This window comes from Bos taurus, chromosome 4 (assembly GCF_002263795.3).
Source record: "Bos taurus isolate L1 Dominette 01449 registration number 42190680 breed Hereford chromosome 4, ARS-UCD2.0, whole genome shotgun sequence".
Lineage (NCBI taxonomy): Eukaryota > Metazoa > Chordata > Mammalia > Artiodactyla > Bovidae > Bos > Bos taurus.
Genome location: NC_037331.1, coordinates 24,268,391 through 24,289,789, shown reverse-complemented (window position 1 = coordinate 24,289,789; position 21,399 = coordinate 24,268,391). Strand labels below are relative to the sequence as shown.

Below are 21,399 nucleotides of genomic sequence, written 5' to 3'. Positions count from 1 at the left end.
TACTCCTCTTTCCTAATCTCAAAAAATAACGCCATCCTTCCTGTTATTTAAGAAATAAGTCTTGAAGTCATCTTTTAGCTATTTTACTGAAGCCCACATCTGATTTAATAAAAATGCTGTTGTCTTTCCAAATAAGCCCCAAATTTACCACTTCCCACTCCACTATTACAATCAGGTCTAAACCCCTTTATAACTTGCTTAGATAACTAAAGAAACCTCACAACTGGTCTTTTTCCTTCCATCTTTAGCTCATTCTCATCTATACTCAACATAGCAATTCAGTTCAGTTCAGTCGCTCAGTCGTGTCTGACTCTTTGCGACCACATGAACCGCAGCATGCCAGGCCTCCCTGTCCATCACCATCTCCTGGAATTCACTCACATTCACGTCCATCGAGTCGGTGATGCCATCCAGCCATCTCATCCTCTGTCGTCCCCTTCTCCTCCTGCCCCCAATCCCTCCCAGCATCAGAGTCTTCTCCAGTCAGTCAACTCTTCGCATGAGGTGGCCAAAGTACTGGAGTTTCAGCTTTAGCATCATTTCTTCCAAAGAACACCCAGGGCTGATCTCCTTTAGAATGGACTGGTTGGATCTCCTTGCAGTCCAAGGGTCTCTCAAGAGTCTTCTCCAGCACCACAGTTCAAAAGCATCAATTCTTCGGTGCTCAGCCTTCTTCACAGTCCAACACTCACATCCATACATGACCACAGGAAAAACCATAGCCTTGAACAGACGGACCTTTGTAGGCAATGTAAAGTCTCTGCTTTTGAATATGCTATCTAGGTTGGTCATAACTTTTCTTCCAAGGAGTAAACGTGTTTTAATTTCATGGTTGCAGTCACCATCTGCAGTGATTTTGGAACCCCAAAAAATAAAGTCTGACACTGTTTCCACTGTTTCCCCATCTATTTCCCGTGAAGTGATGGGACCAGATGCCATGATCTTCGTTTTCTGAATGTTGAGCTTTAAGCCAACTTTTTTTTTCACTGTCCTCTTAGTTCCTCTTCACTTTTGCCATAAGGGTGGTGTCATCTGCATATCTGAGGTTATTGCTTCTTCCAACCCAGAGTTTCTCATGATGTACTCTGCATGTAAGTTAAATAAACAGGGTGACATACTCCTTTTCCTATTTGGAACCGGTCTGTTGTTCCATGTCCATTCTAACTACATAGCCATTAGTGTAATCTTATTATAATGTAAGACAAATCACATTACCTGTTCCTTCTAAAACGGCCAAATTCTTCGTTGGCACTTCCTTTCTTCTCTGACTTCACCACCTAAGACCTTTCCTCTCTGACCTCACCACCTGAGTCTTTTTGCTAAATCCCCTCTGCCCGTGCTGACCCCTTGTTCTTGAGGGGCTTCGGTATCAGCTGTTCCGTCTGTATAGGATCCTACTCTTCCAGATATCTATGTGGTTTATTCTCTCAGCTATTTCACTTCTTGATGCAAATTTAACTCTCTCAGGGGCTCCTTCCTCAGCTTCCCCATTTCTCTCCTTTGCTTTTCCCCTTAGTGCTAACATGATGTCTTAGCACCATTACTCCTGCTTCTCTCTCCAGCTAGAATGTAAGCTCCTGGAGGACAGGGACTTTTGGGTCTATTTCTACATGCCCAATTTATACAGTAGTTCCTAGAATATTACATTTAAATATTTGTTGAGTGAATGAAGAAATAAATGAAGTCATATCATTATTTGTAACTACTGTTTCATTACATGGATGAACTGCTAATTTCTTCAACCAACTCTGGATGGGTGCTTGTTCTGTTTGTTTCTCTCTCTTTATTATTATGAGCACACTACATTAACACTGATAACATCTGAGTGTTTCTTTAAGGCAAGTTTCCAGAAGTAGAACTGCTGATTTACAGGACTGCCACAGTTATAAGAGCCCTAATTATGTGACTATAATGCTGCTGCTAAGTCACTTCAGTTGTGTCTGACTCTGTGCGACCCCATGGACGGCAGCCCACCAGGCTCCCCCGTCCCCAGAATTCTCCAGGGAAGAACACTGGAGTGGGTTGCCATTTCCTTCTCCAATGCATGAAAGTGAAAAGTGAAAGTGAAGTTGCTCAGTCGTGTCTGACTCCTGGCAACCCCATGGACTGCAGCCCACCAGGCTCCTCCGTCCATGGGATTTTCTAGGCAAGAGTACTGGAGTGGGGTGCCGCTGCCTTCTCCCGTGACTATAATAGTCTTCCAGAAAAGATGCAGAGTTACACTCCTGAACAGTACATGTGAGTATCTCTAGTCCAATGCATTGCCTATAGTGAGTCTCGTTCTAATACTTTCCAATATGATATTATAACTTGACACAGTATCTCAGTGTCATTGTACGTTCATGAAAATTAAATGACTATAAGTCAAAATTAAAAACCGATTAAGTTTTTCACAAGCCAAGATGGGAGAGTTTATCTCAGCTAAGAAGCACACAGGCGGCTTTCATTAGCAGTTGTGTAGAGTCTTCTTTGACTGCACAGGACATACCCTCTGTTGTCACTGTTTAGTCACTAAGTCCTGTCCGACTCTTTTGCGACCCCACAGACTGTAGCACGCTAGGCTCCTCCGTCCATGGAATTCTCCAGGTAAGAATAATGGAGATGGTTGCCATTTCCTTCTCCAGGGGATCTTCCCGACCCAGGGGTGAACCCACATCTCCTGCTTTGGCAGGTGGGTTCTTTACCACAGAACTACCAGGGAAGCCTGGACGTTTCCTACAAATTCCTCAAATCAAGTTGACTTTTCACATCCATATGTATTTTCTTTCCATTCACTAGACTCTGATTGTACTTGGCTGTTGCATCACCATTTCCTAGTAAGAACAAAAAACAGGACTGATAATAAGTTTTTTATTTTTATTTTTTCCAGAGAAAAGCAAAAAACAAATAAAACTCACCTCAGCTAAAATAATCTTTACAAAGAAAGTCACTGTGGCTTCTCTCAGTCATTAGATCTTCAGTGAGTTCCTAGATAAATTTGGATCTTCCCATCCCTTTAGGAGAGGTGTGGGATGGTGGGGAGTGTACAGCTATTCAGTGGGTCTAACATGAGTCTTTCTAACTAAAGCATATTTGCTTTGGCTGCCATTCTGATTGTCCTTCCTGTGCTCTTGTTAGATTTTTCTGACTACATTCATAAAATAGGGAGCCAGTCTCTTGGTGAATATTGAATTCCTCTACGTGATAACTTGTGATTTTAATGAAGTTCTTTTAATCTCTAAAACGTGCTCTGCTGTGTCTAGTCCTCTAATTATCCTGAGCTACTTACTTATTCTTATCTAGATGTTAAATATCAGTATAGTTCATATTTTATGTCAATTCTATAAAAAGCGAAGTGAATGTGTTAGTCACTCAGTTGTGTCTGTCTCTTTATAACCCTGTAGACTGTAGCCTGCCAGGTTCCTCTGTCCATGGGATTTCCCAGGCAAGAATACTGGAGTTTGCAGGGGATCTTTCTGACCCAGGGTTTGAACCTGGGTTTCCTGCATTGCAGGCAGATTCTTTACTGTCTGAGCCACCAGGGAAGTCCATTCTATAAAAGAATGGCCTCAAACTGTATTTTAAAAAATGCGTTTCTTCCTATGACTTTAGATATGGAAGTTAGTTACTATGGTTAAAAGTAATAATTAGTAAGTGGTTGAGACAGTACAGGGAGCAGTAGAAAGAAAACACAACTCTGCGCTTTTCCTTTTTAGGGAAAAGGAGTACATTTTTCCTAAAGCAGCTTTCCCCAAACTTTTTCACTTCTACCTTTAAGCTATTAGAAAGTATTGTCAACCCCAAAGAGCATTATTTTGTGGGTTATAACTGTCAATATTTGCCATATGCAAGCCTAAAATGGTTGGATTTTTAAAATATAAATTTACTCATTTATTTAAAGACAGAAGAAGTAAATCAACCATGTTAAGAGAAAGAACATATTTTTATGAAAATAACTATGTACTAAAAAGGATTTTTGCTAAAAAAGTGACTTTGCTACACATTAAAAAAAATGTCTTTAATATATGAAATAATAGATGACAGCTGGGTTCTCAACCGGCTTCTGCATGCAGCCTACTGCACTATCACACACTGTGTCCCTTCTGGAAAACCCCGACGCACACTTGTGAGAGCATGAAAATTGAAAAAGAAAATCTTAATGCTATTGTGAAAATAGTTTTGACCTCAAAGACTTCCGAAGAATTCCCTAGGGGTCCTCAGAACATAGGTTGTCCTCCAACCAAAGGTCAGCATGTTCCAGAATATTGAAAGAGTATAATATAGAACAAAATTTGGCATGGTGGAATTAATTATCCCTGGTTTATATGTAATACTAAATCTGAAAAGAAGCTTTTAATATGAAGCATGTTAAAATTTTAGTCACATTTGCTCACTTTTGATGGGCTAAATTCCTTGGTTAACTGATTCATGCCTTCATCTACGTTATGAAAGGATTTTTTTTTTTTACTTTCTCTGTTATCTTGCTTACACAGGACATACTGCCTCTTCAGAACAATTTTCTGTGCTTTATGTTTACTTTCTTATGTCTTTGATTATTTAATTAAGCAGAAACAAACAAAAAAGAATAACGATTCCTCAGCTATTAAAGAACTAAAGTTCTTAGACTGATATTATCTTCTAAATTTGCAGTTAAAATCTTTTACTGTCACTTTGATTAAATGGGACTTCCATGATGTCTCAGTGGTAAAGAATCTGCCTGCAATGCAGGAGGCCCCGTTTTAATCCCTGGGTTGGGAAGATCCTTTGCAAAAGGGACTGGCTATCCACTACAGATATTATCTTCTAGATTTGTTTTTTTTATATCTTTTACTGTCACTTTGATTAACTAGGTAACTAGAAATCGTTTCTCAGATACCTATTATTCTATTTTCTTAAAGTGTCCAAATAGCCTGTGACCACTCTTTTGCTTTTGTCTTCTGAAAACTGTCCCTGAATTGAGGAAAGAATGAAAATATTTTCAGGATATATTTTACATCTAGAACTATTTTTGAGATTTCCCAGAGGTCTCCTGAGAAATCACAAAGCTTTGTTCTATCACCTAATAAAAAGAAATATGAGACAACTTTACGTTTATTTGATCTATTGCTATTGGAAGAGTCGCATAGAAAAGTTATCAGTTCGGAAGAGACACTCAGCTTTTTCTAGATAATGTATGTGGGGGTGAAATGCTGTTAATGTAAATATTTCAGAAACATGGGAAGTCCCTGGAAATTTGTCAGTGCCCTTTTTCTCCATAATACAGTTTTACCCTAAGGGGGAAAATTGATCAAAATTTCTATAAAGTAGTTATATGCTATACCCCCATAGCGAATTTTACTTTCTTTTGTTTGATATTATTGATTATGATGATAATATTATCGACTATGGTGATAAAATAACAAAGGTCATTAAGTCTCTAAACAGTTTTATTTTACTCTAATTCTCACCTAAAGTCCCTACTGTAAGCTGCAAGGCAAAGTTGTATCATGGACACAAAAGGTCTCTGAGACTTTAAATGATTGACATTTCAAAGAATAAATTCAAGTGCAGGCTTTGAAACTGACATCACACAGACAACTTTCACACCACACTGCTAGACGGCTTCATGAAGTCAGACACTAACCCAAGATTCACTGGAATAAGCATTTATTTCCTAGAGCTGAATATGAAAAGTGGTGAAGGTAATTTTCTTGTGATTATTTGTTTGGAATACAGTTGGTACAGTTTTAAGTTTCTATTTTCTGGACATATAAATAAGCCCTTTCTTTTTCGTCTTAAGCTACCTATAATGCATACAATTTAGTAAAATCTGCATTTAAAGCAGAAATATGGCATTTATAAATAATATTTAGTTCTTACTGACTACCTGTGTTAGTTTCCTAAGATTTCCATACCAAATGACCACAAAATTGGGTGACTTAAAATGACAAAAATTTATTCTCCACAGTTCTGAGGGTGGGAAGTTTAAAAATCATTCCTTCTGAAGGTTCTGAGGGGAGAAGATGTCCCAGGTCTTTTAGTTTCTGAGAGCAGCTGGCAATCAATCCTTGATGTTCCTTGGTTTGTAGACCTATCAGTTCAATTCTGCCTCTGTCCTCACACCGCCTTCCCCTCAATTTGTCTGCGTCCCAAATCTTCCTCTTCTTTCTCTTATAAAAAACATCAGTCATTGGACTTAGGGCCCACCAAATCTAGGATGATCTTGTCTTGAAATTCTTAATTAATGATTGACACTTCAAAGAATAAACTCTTGGGTACAGGCTTTGAAGGTGAGCTCACATAGACAACTTTCAAACCAGAGTGCCATAAAATCAGGCTACTAGTCCAAGATACAGTAGAATAAGAATTCATTTCCTGAGACTGAATAAGAAAACTTAATTAATCTGCAAAGAGCCTCTTTCCAAACAATACACATTCGCAAGTGTTAGAACTCTGAGGTATTTAGGGGTGGGGTGGGGCAGGCAGGGAGAAGGCAATGGCACCCCACTCCAGTACTCTTGCCTGGAAAATCCCATGGATGGAGGAGCCTGGTGGGCTGCAGTCCATGGGGTCGCTGAGTGTCGGACACAACAGAGTGACTTCACTTTCACTTTTCACTTTCATGCATTGGAGAAGGAAATGGCAACCCCACTCCAGTGTTCTTGCCTGGAGAATCCCAGGGACGGGGGAGCCTGGTGGGCTGCTGTCTGTGGGGTCGCACAGAGTTGGACATGACTGAAGTGACTTAGCAGCAGCAGGGGCAGGCAGATGCAATTCAACCCACTTACCCTCTCTTTCAAGAATTCAGAAACTTAGTATGATCCCGTACCTTTCATGAAAATATTTGCATAGCCACAACAAGAATCTGTTCTCCAAGATTTTTGCCTAGGGTATTGTATTAGAGACTGAAACTCTTAAAAAATCAGGTGTGACAGGCTGCCTTTCAGGGGAAAGAAAAGTATAGAGCCAATGCCTCCAAACTTCTCCTAAGGAAAACTGGTCCAATACCTGGCTTACAGGGTCCCAGCCTTATTCTAAAGTTTAGTAAGTAAGTTCTTGGCAGACTAGGAATCTTTAAAAATTTGGGAGACTTCCAGAAGATAGGAATTCACTTAGATGTTTAGGTATTGCCAGTAAAATCTAGTGGAGTGAGATTCTTGGGCTTGGCTTCCTGGCCTTGGGATAGAAGAATAGAGGCCTTTAAAAACACAAAATCTGAGATTCCTTATGAAAATATCTAGGCAGAGGTTAATTTATGGCCTTTGTAGCTGTTCAGTGCTGTATGTATGACTCAGAAAATGCAAAGCAAACTCAAAGAGCCTTTATGATACATTAACACTCTTGTTGTGGAGAAGGCGATGGCACCCCACTCCAGCACTCTTGCCTGGAAAATCCCATGGACGGAGGAGCCTGGTAGGCTGCAGTCCATGGGGTCGCTAGGAGTCGGACATGACTGAGCGACTTCACTTTGACTTTTCACTTTCATGCATTGGAGAAGGAAATGGCAACCCACTCCAGTGTTCTTGCCTGGAGAATCCCAGGGACAGGGGAGCCTGGTGGGCTGCCGTCAATGGGGTCGCACAGAGTCGGACACGACTGAAGCGACTTAGCAGCAGCAGCAGCAACACTCTTGTTGCACTTGGGTAAATAATCAGGTCAAATCTAATTGTGCCTTTTTTATGCTCAAGAATAATCTTTGAGATTACTATGATCACAAGATGAATGGACTGTCAGATATTAAAGACTTTGAACAGGCAAAAAATGACACGGTGTCTTGTCTAGCACACCCTTGGCTTATCTGCATTTATTATCTTTCAGCAAGTTTATAACTTTATAATTTGTAGAAATGGGTAGCAAAGAACATTATTCTGTTCCTAGAAAGTAAAATTGTCTAATACACCTCCAAGAATTCAGTTTTTCACACATTTGCTTCAGCAAGCGGCTTTTGACTGCGCATATCTGTGCTCTCTGGATTCTTTACTAACATGTTCTAATATTTTATTGGTTTCCTCATTTACTAATAAATTAAATAAAATGCATACATGTCTTGTATTTTATAAATGGACAATATTTGTATCTATTAGAGCTATTCATCACTGTGAAAAAAATATTAATAAAAGCTTAAGAAACTGTGAGATAGCTATGTGGAAAAACTGCATAAATTTATTGATTTATTGTTAATCTCCTTTGGTACAGAAGCTTTAGAAGAACCTTTAGATTTGTACTTGTACATCAAGGCCCAGTATAAAGTAGTGCTTAAGAGCCTGGCAAGCCAACATACCTACCGTGACGTTCACCAAATTACTTAAAATTTCCAGACCCCAGTTGCCATTGTTTAAAACAGGGTTCATCTGTAAAATAGTCCTATCCCTCAGAGTTCGTCTGAGGAATTAAGAATTATAAATGAAGAGCTTAGTACAGTGTCTGGAACATGAAAAAACGATTACATATATTTTCATGGACATGTTGATTTATTCTTTGCTTCAAAAACTAGCATTATCCCTGGGTATGTGTATCAGTTGTGTCCGACTCTTTGCGACCCCATGGACTGTAGCCTGCTGGGCTCCTCTCCCCATGGGATTTCCGAGGCAAGCATACTAGAGTGGGCTCCCATTTCCTTCTCCATCTTCTCAACCCAGGGTTTGAGTCCATTTCTCCTACATCTCCTGTAAGGGCAGGATGATTCTTTACCACTGAGTCACCTGGGAAGCTAACATTTATCCCTAATTAGTAATAAACATATTGTCTACAATACAGTCTTACTGAATTTATTCAGTGTCAGTGAGGTATTTTTCAAATCTGTAGTCACAGAAATCACTAATGCCTAATCACTACATAATGAAAACTAAGATTTCTGTGAATCATGTGTTTATTAGAAGACAAAAATAATCTCATTGAAACAAAGTATAGTTAGAACTGAAATTTAATAAAAAAAAAAAACTTGGCATTGCTTTAACTCCTATGATATAGACATAATCAAGAAAGAGCATAAGGTTAATTGCTAACTGCTATTTAACAGCATAGCCTTCCTTTCATTGTACTGCACTCCATCAGCTCTCTTCAGCCTAAAGACATTGTTTCTACTACAAAATAAAATACAAAGCCTTTAGTTTGAATATTTTACTGTTAATCTTAAAAGAGAGTTTGTGCAAAATACTCATTTTGGAGGCCTGAATTCTTCATAAAAATATCATTTGGAATTTAATTAAATTTATAATTATATAGATTCACAAACTTGACATAAATTCACCTGTTTCACAGATGTAGAAATGCTTTAGTTTGGAAGACTTACCCTATCATATTGGCAGGAGGTATTTTGATAATTTAACACCTATATATAATGAAAGTTAAATAAAAATCTCCAAATGGCTTGCCAGAAAGCATTAATATATGCTGTCCTCTTTCTTCAACTATTGCTAAAGCCAATCAGATTTGTTTTACAGCTTTCTGGTGGCTTTGAAAATGTGCACCTTAATGTGCAATGAGCGATGTAATGCTTTGGCGGAGATGTTATTTGCATGTTTTCAAGATTCCCATGTTACTGCAGGCTGACCCTCAGAATACTCCTAAGCCACTCATCAAATTGGAGTCTAGGTAGAAACACAGAGGCAGCTGCTTTCAGCTTGTTAATCACACCACTTATTGGCTATCATGGCATCACTGTTCAATATACATGAGTTTGAGAAAACTCTAGGAGATGGCGAAGGACAGTGAAGCCTGGTGTGCTGCAGTCCACGGGCTTGCAAAGATTCGGACATAACTTAGGGACTGAACAAAAAGAAATCAAATATAATCTCTATAAAAATAAGTAGTCTAATTAGTCTGCATTCCAAATGCTAAAGAAGTATGATAAAGTGGTACCTGTAAAAAAGAAAAGTCAAGCAAGTTGAATTTGGCCTTTTTCTCAGTCATGGACATTTTCCAGTTTTCATCTTTTTCTACCAATTAGTGGTGTTTGAAGCACTTGCTCATTTCTTCCTCATTAAAGCACATTCTTTATTGGCCTCCAGATCATCCTTTTCATTTTAAAACTCACTGGTCTCCTCTTTTAATCCACTTCTATCCTTTCCTGGGTGATGCTCATATTCCCTGACTGCTAAACACTGATGGGCTCAAGAATCATCTTTATCTGCATTCATTCTCCAAATGATTTAATTTTGTCCCACAATTTTCAATACATTTTTATTCAGATAACTTTCAAATTTGGGTCTTTAATCTTAACTTTCTTTTCTGAATTTTAGAGCTGGATACCCAGCCTCTTACTCAACACTTTTCTGTGAAAGTCTATAAAAATCTGAATTTTTTTCACCTATTCTGAATTTGAAAACTGCTATTCTGAACTTGTAACTCTACCCACCTCCAACATGAGTAGTCCATCACGTAGTTAGCACCATCGTAGAAAAGAGATGATTCTATTTTTTCGGGTCAAAATCATGGAATAATTCTTGATGCCTTTCTTTCTCTCATACTACATAGTCAATCATTCAGTAATATTCAGAATATATTCAGAATCTGGCATTTCTTACTACCTTCATGTTGTCTTCCAAATTCATCATTTTTTCTCGTTTGAACTACTGCATTTGCCTCCTAACATGTCTCCCTACCCCCAGACCTCCTTAGAGCCTGTTTTTTCACTGCAGTGAAAATGTCACACTCCACACAAAGCTCCTGAAAACAAGAAAGTCTGAAGTCTTTATTGTGGCTAATGATGTCCTATGTCTGCCTACAAGTTCTGTGTCCCCTCTCTGTCCTCATCTTCTCCCACTCCCGTCATTCATTCTATGATAGCCAAATTGTTCTTCTTGATAGTCTTCTAACACAACTGGAATGGTTCTATTTCTGGGATTTTGCATTTTCTGTTCTTAATGTCTGGAAGAGTTTTCCTCCAGATAACTCCATGACTGCTTCTCTCAGTCTTTGGGGTTTCTGCTTTCGTGTACTTTCTTTGGAAGATTGACCCTTAGCTCCTTGTATCAAATAGTACTCTCCATGTGCACAGCCATTCTATACTGCCTTATTCTCTCTTAATTTTCTTCGCAGCATTTTCTAATATTTACTGAGAATCTTATTTTGCATTGGGATGAAAATATTCATGCCTTTTGTCATATTATATACGTATTTGCTAATTTGTTGATTGTTTTTCTCCTCTTTTAAAACTGTTAGTAACTTTTGTTATTGGAGATTTTTCTTGCTTTTTGTATATTTCTACAGCCCCAAAGAGTGACTGATACAGTGGAAATGCTCAACTAATTTCCTATTGTGTTATCCTAATTCTGGGACATCAGTTTCCTGGAAATGATTTCCTTTGTACTCATTCTTTCTAATGCAATACCTGAAAGGCAAGGTGGGACAGAAGGGCTTCCGCTCAGTTCAGTTCAGTCACTCAGTCGTGTCTGACTCTTTGTGACCCCATGGACTGCAGCACACCAGACCTCCCTGTCCATCATCAACTCCTGGAGTTGATTCAAACTCATGTCCATTGAGCTGGTGATGCCATCCAGCCATCTCATCTTCTGTTGTCTCCTTCTCCTCCCACCTTCCATCTTTCCCAGCATTAGGGTCTTTTCAAATGAGTCAGTTATTTGCATCAGGTAGCCAAAGTATTGGAGTTTCAGCTTCAGCATCAGTCCTTCTGATGAATATTCAGGACTGATTTCCTCTAGGATGGACTGGTTGGATATCCTTGCAGTCCAAGGGATTCTCAAGAGTCTTCTTCAACACAGTTCAAAAGCATCAGTTCTTCGGTGCTCAGCTTTATAGTCCAACTCTCACATCCATACATGACTACTGGAAAAACCATAGCTTTTACTAGACAGACCATTGTTGGCAAAGTAATGTCTCTGCTTTTTAATATGCTGTCTAGGTTGGTCATAAATTTCCTTCCAAGGACTAAGCGTCTTTTAATTTCATGGCTGCAGTCACCATCTGCAGTGATTTTGGAGCCCCCCAAAATAAAGTCTGTCACTGTTTCTATTGTTCCCCCACCTATTTGCCATGAAGTGATGGGACTGGATGCCATGATCTTAGTTTCCTGAATGTTGAGTTTTAAGCCAACTTTTTCACTCTCCTCTTTCACTTTCATCAAGAGGCTCTTTAGTAGGTTGGTGCAAAAGTAATTGTGGTTTTGCACTGTTGAACTTTGCCGTTTGATATAGGAATACAGTCTTAAATGAGTGTTATATTATACATCATTTTAATGTGCATTTCTCGCAGGGTTTTTTTTTTTTTTTGGCTAATGACATTACTTGCTGTGTATTTTATATTTATTTTAGACTATGGAAATGATGCTAGACAAAAAGCAAATTCGAACAATTTTCTTATTTGCATTCAAAATGGGTCATGAAGCAGCGAGACAACTCGCAACATCCACAACGTGTTTGTCCCAGGAACTACTAATGAACCTACAGTGCAGTGGTGGTTCAGGAAGTTTTGCAAAGGAGATGAGAGCCTTGAAGATGAGGAGTGCAATGGCCAGTCATCGGAAGTTGACAACGACCAACTGAAAGCACATTGAAGCTGATCCTGTTACAACTGCATGAGAAGTTGCCAAAGAACTCAACCATTCTATGGTCAATGGCATTTGAAGCAAACTGGAAAGATGAAAAACCTCGGTAAGTGGGTGCCTTCTGAGCTGACCAAAACTCAAAATATCATTGTTTTGAAATGTTGTCTTATCTTATTCTATGCAACAACAATGAACTGTTTCTTCATCAGTGAGGTGTGATGAAAAGTGGGTTTTATACGATAATCAGTGATGATCAGCTCAGTGGCTGGACCAAGAAGAAGCTGCAAAGCACTTCTCAAAGCTAAGCTTGCACCAAAAGAAGGTCATGGTCACTGTTTGGTGGTCTGCTGACTATCTGATCCAGTATAGTTTTCTGAATTCTGGCGAAACCATCACATCTGAGAAGTACACGCAGCAAATCAATGAGATGCACCAAAAACTGCAAAGCCTGCAGCTGGCATTGGTCAACACAATGGGCCCAATTCTTTTCCAAGACAATGCCCGACCACACATCGGAAAACCAACACTTCAAAAGTTGAATGAATTGGGCTACACAGTTTTGCCTCATCCACCACATTCACCTGACCTCTCGCCAACCAACTACCACTTCTTCAAGCATCTCAACAACTTTTACAGGGAAAGTGCTTCCACAAACAGCAGGAGGCAGAAATTCTTTTCCAAGAGTTTGTCTAATTCTGAAGCGTGGATCTTTACACTATAGAAATAAACAAACATCTTTCTCATTGGTGAAAATGTGTTGACTGTAATGGTTCCTGTTTTTACTAATAAAGATGTGCTTGAGGTTAGTTATAATGATTTAAAATTCATGGTCCAAAAACAATAATTACATTCGCATAAACCTAACAAATAGTAGAAGTCCTGGATAAACACCAGAACCAATGTTGTAGTAGGGGTCCTCTTAAGCTTTTTCTCTCTTATCTAAAACTTCTGTATCAGGAGCAAGCCTTTGCAAAGACCCATATGTGCAATAGAAAAATCCAACTCAACCTGGCTTAAACACTGAGAGGTCATCCAGAGTTTGGACATGCAGAGGTAGGACTGGTCAGTCCCTAGCTCCACTCTACCTTTAGTTCACGAGTGCTGACTCTCTGCTCTGTCCTAGGCAGGGCTGGTTTCATCCTGAGATTTCTTTCCCTTGCATTCATGCAGTGGCTGCCTGATGCATTAAGGTCAGAAGTGTTCAACATGAGAGGTTTTCTATATTCCTTTTAGCAGATCTATGAAAACTTCTCTAGAACCCTTCAGAAATCTTTATTTTGGTCTGTGTGTGGGGTGGGTGTCAAGATAAAGTCACACGCCCATACTTGACTCAATTACTAATCAAGAAGAGCAGGACCTTTGATAATTCAGGCTCACTCATGAGCAGAGGGTGGTATGGTTACCTTTCTTTTGAGTCATGTAGGTTACATGAAGGAAGTAAGAAAGCTGAACTGACTCAGGCTTATCTGGATTGTGGAAGGAAGAATGCCTGCCAATTAGATGGTTAAAATGTTCACTATATTCTCAAACCCAAGACCTGAAGGGATAGTGACTTGAAAGACAAGGGACAGCAATAACCATGGCATGTGAAACAAGTACAGTGTATATATTTAAAATTTTCTATATATTATAATGTTTTGATATCTTAGAAAAAATACTTTCCAGCTGGGGAGAAGTTGCCCCTCTTGGGGTCAGCCACTTCTTAGAGATGATAGCAAAGAGTTCGGCCCGGAGTGTGCCTTTAAAATGCACACTAACGAAGCCAGAACCAACACATCCTCTATTTGCCTTACTCTTTACTTCTTTGCCTTACTCTTTATTCTTCTGCTTTAATCACCTCAGGACCTTGTTGTTCAGCTGTTAAGTTGTATCCAACTCTTTGTGACCCATGGACTGCACCACACTGGGCTTCCCTGTCTTTCACCATCTCCCAGAGTTTGCTCAAACTCATGTCTATTGAGTGGATGATGCCATCCAACTATCTCATACTCTGACACCCCATTCTTCTCTTGCCTTTAATCTTTCCCAACATCAGGGGCTTTTCCAGTGAGTTGGCTGTTTGCATTGGGTGGCCAAAGTATTGGAGCTTCAGCATCAGTCCTTCCAATGAATATTCAGGGTTCATGTCCTTTAGGATTGACAGGTTTGATTTCTTTGCTGTCCTGGGGGCTCTCAAGAGTCTTCTCTAGCACCACACTTTGAAAGCATCAATTCTTCAGCACTTGTCCTTCTTTATTGTCCAACTCTCTCATCTGTACCTGACTACCAGGCAACTAGGAACCACCTCTATAGCTTTAGAAAGCCCACTGAAGGATTCAAACCAACTAACTTTAAACTGTACTTTCTACTCTGCCTTGCTGTCCCCAGTCAAGACTCAGGCTTAAAGTCTTCCCCTCACTCCATCTCTGGCTCCTGACCATCCTGTGTCTTTCCCATGTGGTCTGCCTGCCCTCCTATCTCTCAGATCTGTGACTGTATGAAATTTTGTTTGCCACAGCCTCTCCTGTGTCTCCTCTTGTGACCATACCTGCCAGCCCACCATGTAAGGAAAACCATACAAAAGCACCAGGCTCTTCCAGAGAGCGAGGATGGTGTAGAGAAGGCTCAGGCACATGTGGTAGTTCTTTGCTCCAGCCGTGGTCACTCACTGCTTCAAGCTACTCTCACTGAATGAATAAAATGTGAATGAAGCAGGTTTTTTTTTTTTTTTCCAATTGATTTTTTTTTTCATTCCCATGGTACTAATGACAAAAATACAGGTTTTAAAAAATGTTTAATTGGTTTCCACTTCCAGCTTGCCAGTGAAGTAAATCAAACATAAATTTGTGGATAGATCTGGTTCAAAATTTGAACTTCATCACTTACTAACAATAGTGGATTTATTTTTTTTCCCTCTGCGGTTCATGTTTTTATTCATTAAAAAGATGACTGTAAAGCTTCCCTGAGTGGCATTTAATTCAGAGGATGTGAGATAGTGCGTATAAAACATCTGACTTAAAGCAGACAGTCTGCAAACACTGGTCTCTTTCGCTTCTCTTTATAGAAAGGAGCACAGCCTTAAAGAATCTGAAAGGAACAGACTGGTTAATTTTCTTTGCTCCTAAATTATAGGTCATATGACTTGTTTAATTCCTAAATTTTCTATCAACAAAGTACTGTTTAATAAATAATTGTTTTTTGTTCATTAGTTTGATTTTCTCCTTCTCCTAACTCTCAAAAATAAAATAGCCTGCTCATTATTTGGCAGTAAGTCAGCTTTTAATTCTAAAGTTCAAATACACTAATACATTTTTCATGTAATTATAAAGATTTTTGAAGACAAAATAATGCATTTAAGATGTTAATTTACATGAATGACTTTTTTTCATATCCCCCACACTGTGTCTGAGGACTGAACTACCTTATGGCTATACCGATAGGAAAAAAGTTAGATTGGGTGGTGTCTTTTGATATTTTAAATGAGTTTTTAACATAATATCTCTATGCCCCATTCCTCTACCCAGATTTCTTGCTGCTTATTCACTGTGGACCCAATCTCCTGGTGACTATTATGACCCAGGGATGTAAATTCAGCTGTCAGCAGTGTTTTCACAACCACTTTGTAAAATTACAACGCTATCCAAAAAATAAATGAAATACAGGGAAATGGAAAAACCAAAACTTGACATGATCCACCCAGGTAAGAGCTAAATTTCCTATGTCTTTCCAAGTCATTCTTTTTTCTTCTTGTTACCAAAGCAAAGGGCAATAATGCCAGAAACCCCACAGTTCCCTTTGATTCTACCTACTTGCTTTCATTGTCAGGACATGAGAAGAGAAGACTTTTCAACTTTTTAGGCACTTAAAACTCTGAAACAAGCTTTGACCTTCTGCCAGTATAAATGAATTGCTTCAAGATAGTCGCTATTTCACAAAAATAATTAATTATAATTCCCAGACCAGATGACAACTGTGCCAGGGAAACCAAATAACTGAACCTAGTTGGAGATCAATGACTGATCACAACAGGGAGGAGAAGGAAAAAGAAAAAACAAAAGAGCAGGTCCAAAGACTAAAGACAACACTTTTTATTAGATAATTCCTCATCTTTTAGAGTATTTTATAACGTCCAATGACTTCACTGTTCATGCCTCAGTCTGCCCTAGCAGCACCAACTCTGCTTTTCTTGGCATCCTTTACAAACTAGTCTAATCTCAGCACAAGTTTCCTAGTGGAATCCTGTCTAGCACCCAGTTACACTGAGCGAGCCAAAGTTTTCAATTCCTCAATCACTTACAGCAGCCAGGGGCTCCTTTGACTGGCACACGTGTTTTTCCCACCAGAGCCATGACTCTCTGCAGATTTGTGCTGATTCTACACACACTTCTGGTTGCAAGTTCATATGCTAATCCAAGAAATGAGATCTATTCAGACTCCAGGGCCCATTAAACTCCATCATCCTGAAGTTCACTGGCACTGTGATTATTCTCAAGAACACATAAAGTATGAAGCACACATTCCACATTTTCTCGGTATAACTTTCATCACCAAGAGAATTTCCATATTCAAAATATGAGCTTAGATTTGATCTATGCTTTATGAAAGAAAATCTTCTAAAGAAAGCCTCCATTTCAACTGAATAAAAACTCTTTAATTTGTATTTTCTCCAAAGACTAACCATAAAGGAGAAACATAAAAATGTGAAATTGGAAGATTCATTTATAGAGGTAACTTTAAAAATAAACACTATCTTGTGTCATCCTGGCCTTTTATTGATTTTTAACTGATGTTCTGTAGAAAAGTGAAGCCACTCTGAAAATGCTTTTTGTAAAGGCTGTTGGGTTTGTTTTTCTTTTTAACATATAAAGAGGAATCAAGTGAATAAATGCAACTAGCAATGTTTATACTTGAGGAATTACTTCCTTGGGGATTTGCGAATCTTCAAACTACAATATTGTTTTTATTACAGATATGAACCTTGTTTTACACCATCAAAGTTCGCAAATTAACCCAAAGAAAAAGTAGTTCCTGGCCTTGCGCCAGCTGGGCAGAAGGCTAAGCCAACACTGACGGGTCCTTGTGCCCTTTCTCGCGACATCATGGTGGTGTACAGGCGACAGGCTGGACTCAGCTACATCTTATACTCCTGAATCTGTGCAAAAGCAGACAGAGATGCACTGAAGACTGGATTCAAAGCAAACGCGAGAAGACTTCTGCCAGCAGCATAAAAAAAGTCAAAAAGGAATCATCTATGCTCACTATAGTGTGAAATGCTGTAGGTTCAAGGTAAAGATGGGTGAGCATATGTTATGGCAGATTGAAAATGCTCTCCCTTCATGGAAAATTAAAAAAAAAAAAAAAACTGTCTTGTTCATAGATTGACAATGCCAAGAAATGATAGTTCAAAAATATTTTTATTCATTTTCTATATGCAATTCACTGAGCAGTGCTAACGTGATGGAAACAAGTAGGATGACAAATTGCAAAGGAGTTTCTTAAATATGATTTATTTCCATTTTTATGAGGCTTTTTGTTTGTTTGACTGCTAGGCAATCAGTTCAGTTCAGTTGCTCAGTCGTAACCGACTCTTTGCGACCCCATGGACTGCAGCACACCAGGCCTCCCCGTCCATCACCAACTTCCAGAGTTTACTCAAACTCATGTCCACTGAGTCCATGATGCCATCCAACCATCTCATCCTCTGTCGTCCCCTTCTCCTCAGCCTTCAATCTTTCCCAGCATCAGTGTCTTTTCAAATGAATCAGCTCTTTGCATCAGGTGGCCAAAGTATTGGAATTTCAGCTTCAACATCAGTCTTTCCAATGAACATTCAGGACTGATCTCCTTTAGGATGGACTGGTTGGACCTCCTTGCAGTCCAAGGGACTCTCAAGAGTCTTCTCTAACATCACAGTTCAAAAGCATCAATTCTTCGGCGCTCAGCTTTCGCCACAGTCCAACTCTCACATCCATACATGACTACTGGAAAAACCATAGCTTTGACTAGACAGACCTTTGTTGGCAAAGTAACGTCTCTGCTTTTTAATATGCTGTCTAGGTTGGTCATAACTTTTCTTCCAAGGAGCAAGTGTCTTTTTATTTCATGGGTGCAGTCACCATCTGCAGTGATTTTGGAGCCCCCAAAAATAAAGTTTGCCACTGTTTCCACTGTTTCTCTTTGCCATTAACTGATTGTTAACTGATTATCATTCATATTCAGTTACTTAATCAATTATATAATCAGTTAATCATAACTGATTTACAATCATTATTAATTGATTGTTAGGCAATCAGTCCCTGACATATTCTCCAGGGTCAGCCCTATACCTAGAGATCTGAAAAAAGTCACACATAGACTCTAAAGGGAGAATGATTGTATTAAACAACAGAACAGCAGCAGCAACAACAAAATATGGTAGTAGGTAAGAGCGCAAACATGTTTAGGGGAGCTGTAGCAGGCACAAGGTTCTTTGGGTAGGATAAGTAAATACATAAATGGATACAGAAACGTTTAACACTAAATTACATCAATCTATTTTGAAATTTCTTAGCTACTTTCAATTATTAGTAATTTGGGTCTGTTCAAAGTATATGAACAATTGATTAACTCAGTCTAAGCATCCACTGTGACTCTGATGTGCTGATCTATGATACAGCAGTCCATGAGAGAGTCTCATTCTCTTCCTGTGTTCTAGACAGTATTTCCAAAAGATTGTGAATAGAAGCAATAAACACAAGTCATAGCCATTTTATCCTAATCCACAAAGTCAGAGGACTCTGCTACCTACTCGCCACAGCCCTCCTCCCCCAGAAACCACTAGACATGACATCTACACTGGCCTAGTGTATTTTATTGTCACTCACAATGGACAAGGACCCTGATGTGAGGCTGAATTTCTTCATACTCTTCTGAACAAATAGTTTCCCAATAGACTCCAGAAGAAAAAAAAAATATATCTCGGGCATATGGTTCATTTATGCTAGTTTTGAGAAGTGGCTGTTTTACAGTAGTACTGAAATCATAAATTACCTACAAAATACCAGGTGAATGCTAGTTCTGAGTGTCTTAAGTAGCAAAAAAGAGAAAATTTCAGTATGCTTGTCTTACCATGTGACAAAACTGTTTCTACACAGGCAAAGATATTTTTATTCTTTTTCATTACCAAGATGTATAATTTGGTGCCAGAGTAACCAGTGTTTTTTCAATCCGCAAATTCTCAGTAGCAATTCTTATATTTATTTTCAGCCGAAAAATCACTTTCGTAGCTAATATGGTTCTGTGCCATCTTGTAATATATTCACAGTAAGGAGATATTATGGATCACGTAATGCATGTTATTGTTATACCCCCTTTATATGATCTAGTTTGGAGATTCTAATCTAATTATTACAAAATAAATTATATGGAAGCATATTATAAGAGTTCTAAGAGTCAGAATGTTATATATTAACTTTCTTCACATTTTTAAGATGTGTTTTCTCATGCTAAACCAATCTGGAACATTTAATATTTTACTCAGAATTGTTAGGATTATTTTTTACCAAGTAGCAATCTAATTTTAAAAAGGAATTTTTGGGGAATACTAAAATACTTAATAATTATGGCTTCAAATTTAACCAAATGAATAATTAGTAAAAAAGTCACACAGCCAAAACTGTAGCAGATTCTGTCCACCTGAGACAATAGAAAGCAGTGAAAACTCTGGTTAAAATCACTGAAAGAAATAAATGCACATCTTGATTGGTCAATCAGATAAATAGTCCAAAGGGATTCTTTTATCCTTGGTAAAGACAGGGGTTGGCTCTCAGTGGAAACACCTGCATTGTTAAAAGATAATTCTTAGAAACATATGTCAAGGCACTCACTGAATAAAGTGTAGCTGGGGACAAACCATTTTATTAAAACTAGTATGCCAAGGGCTTTTGTGACTTCCAGTTCTTTTATCACTTTGCAGTTTACCTACTGATCAACTGCCTGTTCAAATGCTCCTTTTTGTTTCTCCCTAGAGAAGGCAACTTCATTTCTCCTGGAAACCTCTCTGTTTCCTGTTCTGGTGCTGTGGGCCCTGAAGCCAGGACCCTCTTGTGCGTCTATCAAAACGTGTCATTTATTCTAGGGCACTTGACAACCATGTTCTTCTTCACAGACAGTGCAGAAGTGGAGGGAGATCACGGCCCCACCCCCCAGTTCCTAGAAATAGATTTTTCTGTTTCATCTCTGGCTGAAAGTTTCTACACAATAAGTATATTATATACCTTTTAAGTTTAGTCCTAGGGAGGTGAGGCCAACTTTTTCTTTCAAACGGTGGCTTCATCAGAGGCAATGAATATGGGTATCAGAACCAGACACAGCTGAATCACCTCCCAGCTCTGTCCCAGTGAGCTTCATGACTTAGAGAAGGCTTCTTAACTTCTCTCAGCCTTTCTTTGGGATAGCTGGAATAATTGAAACAGATAAAATTTTAGATACTTAGCTTAATGAGCAGCATATATTAGGAACTTAATAAACAGTACCAGTTCCCTTCCCTCTTTCTGTTCACATAGTTAAAATGTTCACATTATTTCAGTGACTCAGATGGTAAAGAATCTACCTGCCAATGCAGGAGACCTGGGTTCTCTCCTTGGGTCGGAAAGATCCTCTGAAGAAGGGAATTGCTACTCATTCCAGTATTCTTGCCTGGAGAATTCCATGGACAGAGGAGCCTTGTGGGCTACAGTCCATGGGGTCGCAAAGAGTCAGACACGACTGAGTGACTAACACACCTAACACATCAGAAAGGAAATCCTAATTTTGAGGAGACAGTATGTATTAGGGGAATAGAATAGGTTGCTGCTGCTGCTGCTGCTGCTAAGTCGCTTCAGTCGTGTCCAACTCTGTGCGACGCCATAGACGGCAGCCCACCAGGTTCCCCCATCCCTGGGATTCTCCAGGCAAGAACACTGGAGTGGGTTGCCATT

General features: G+C 39.0%; 1 pseudogene; it reads left to right on the top strand.

Annotated features, from left to right (window-relative positions):
* Window positions 1–17,541: 17,541 nt before the first annotated feature.
* LOC132345169 (ATP synthase subunit epsilon, mitochondrial-like) lies at window positions 17,542–17,711 on the top strand (annotated as a pseudogene).
* Window positions 17,712–21,399: the final 3,688 nt, after the last annotated feature.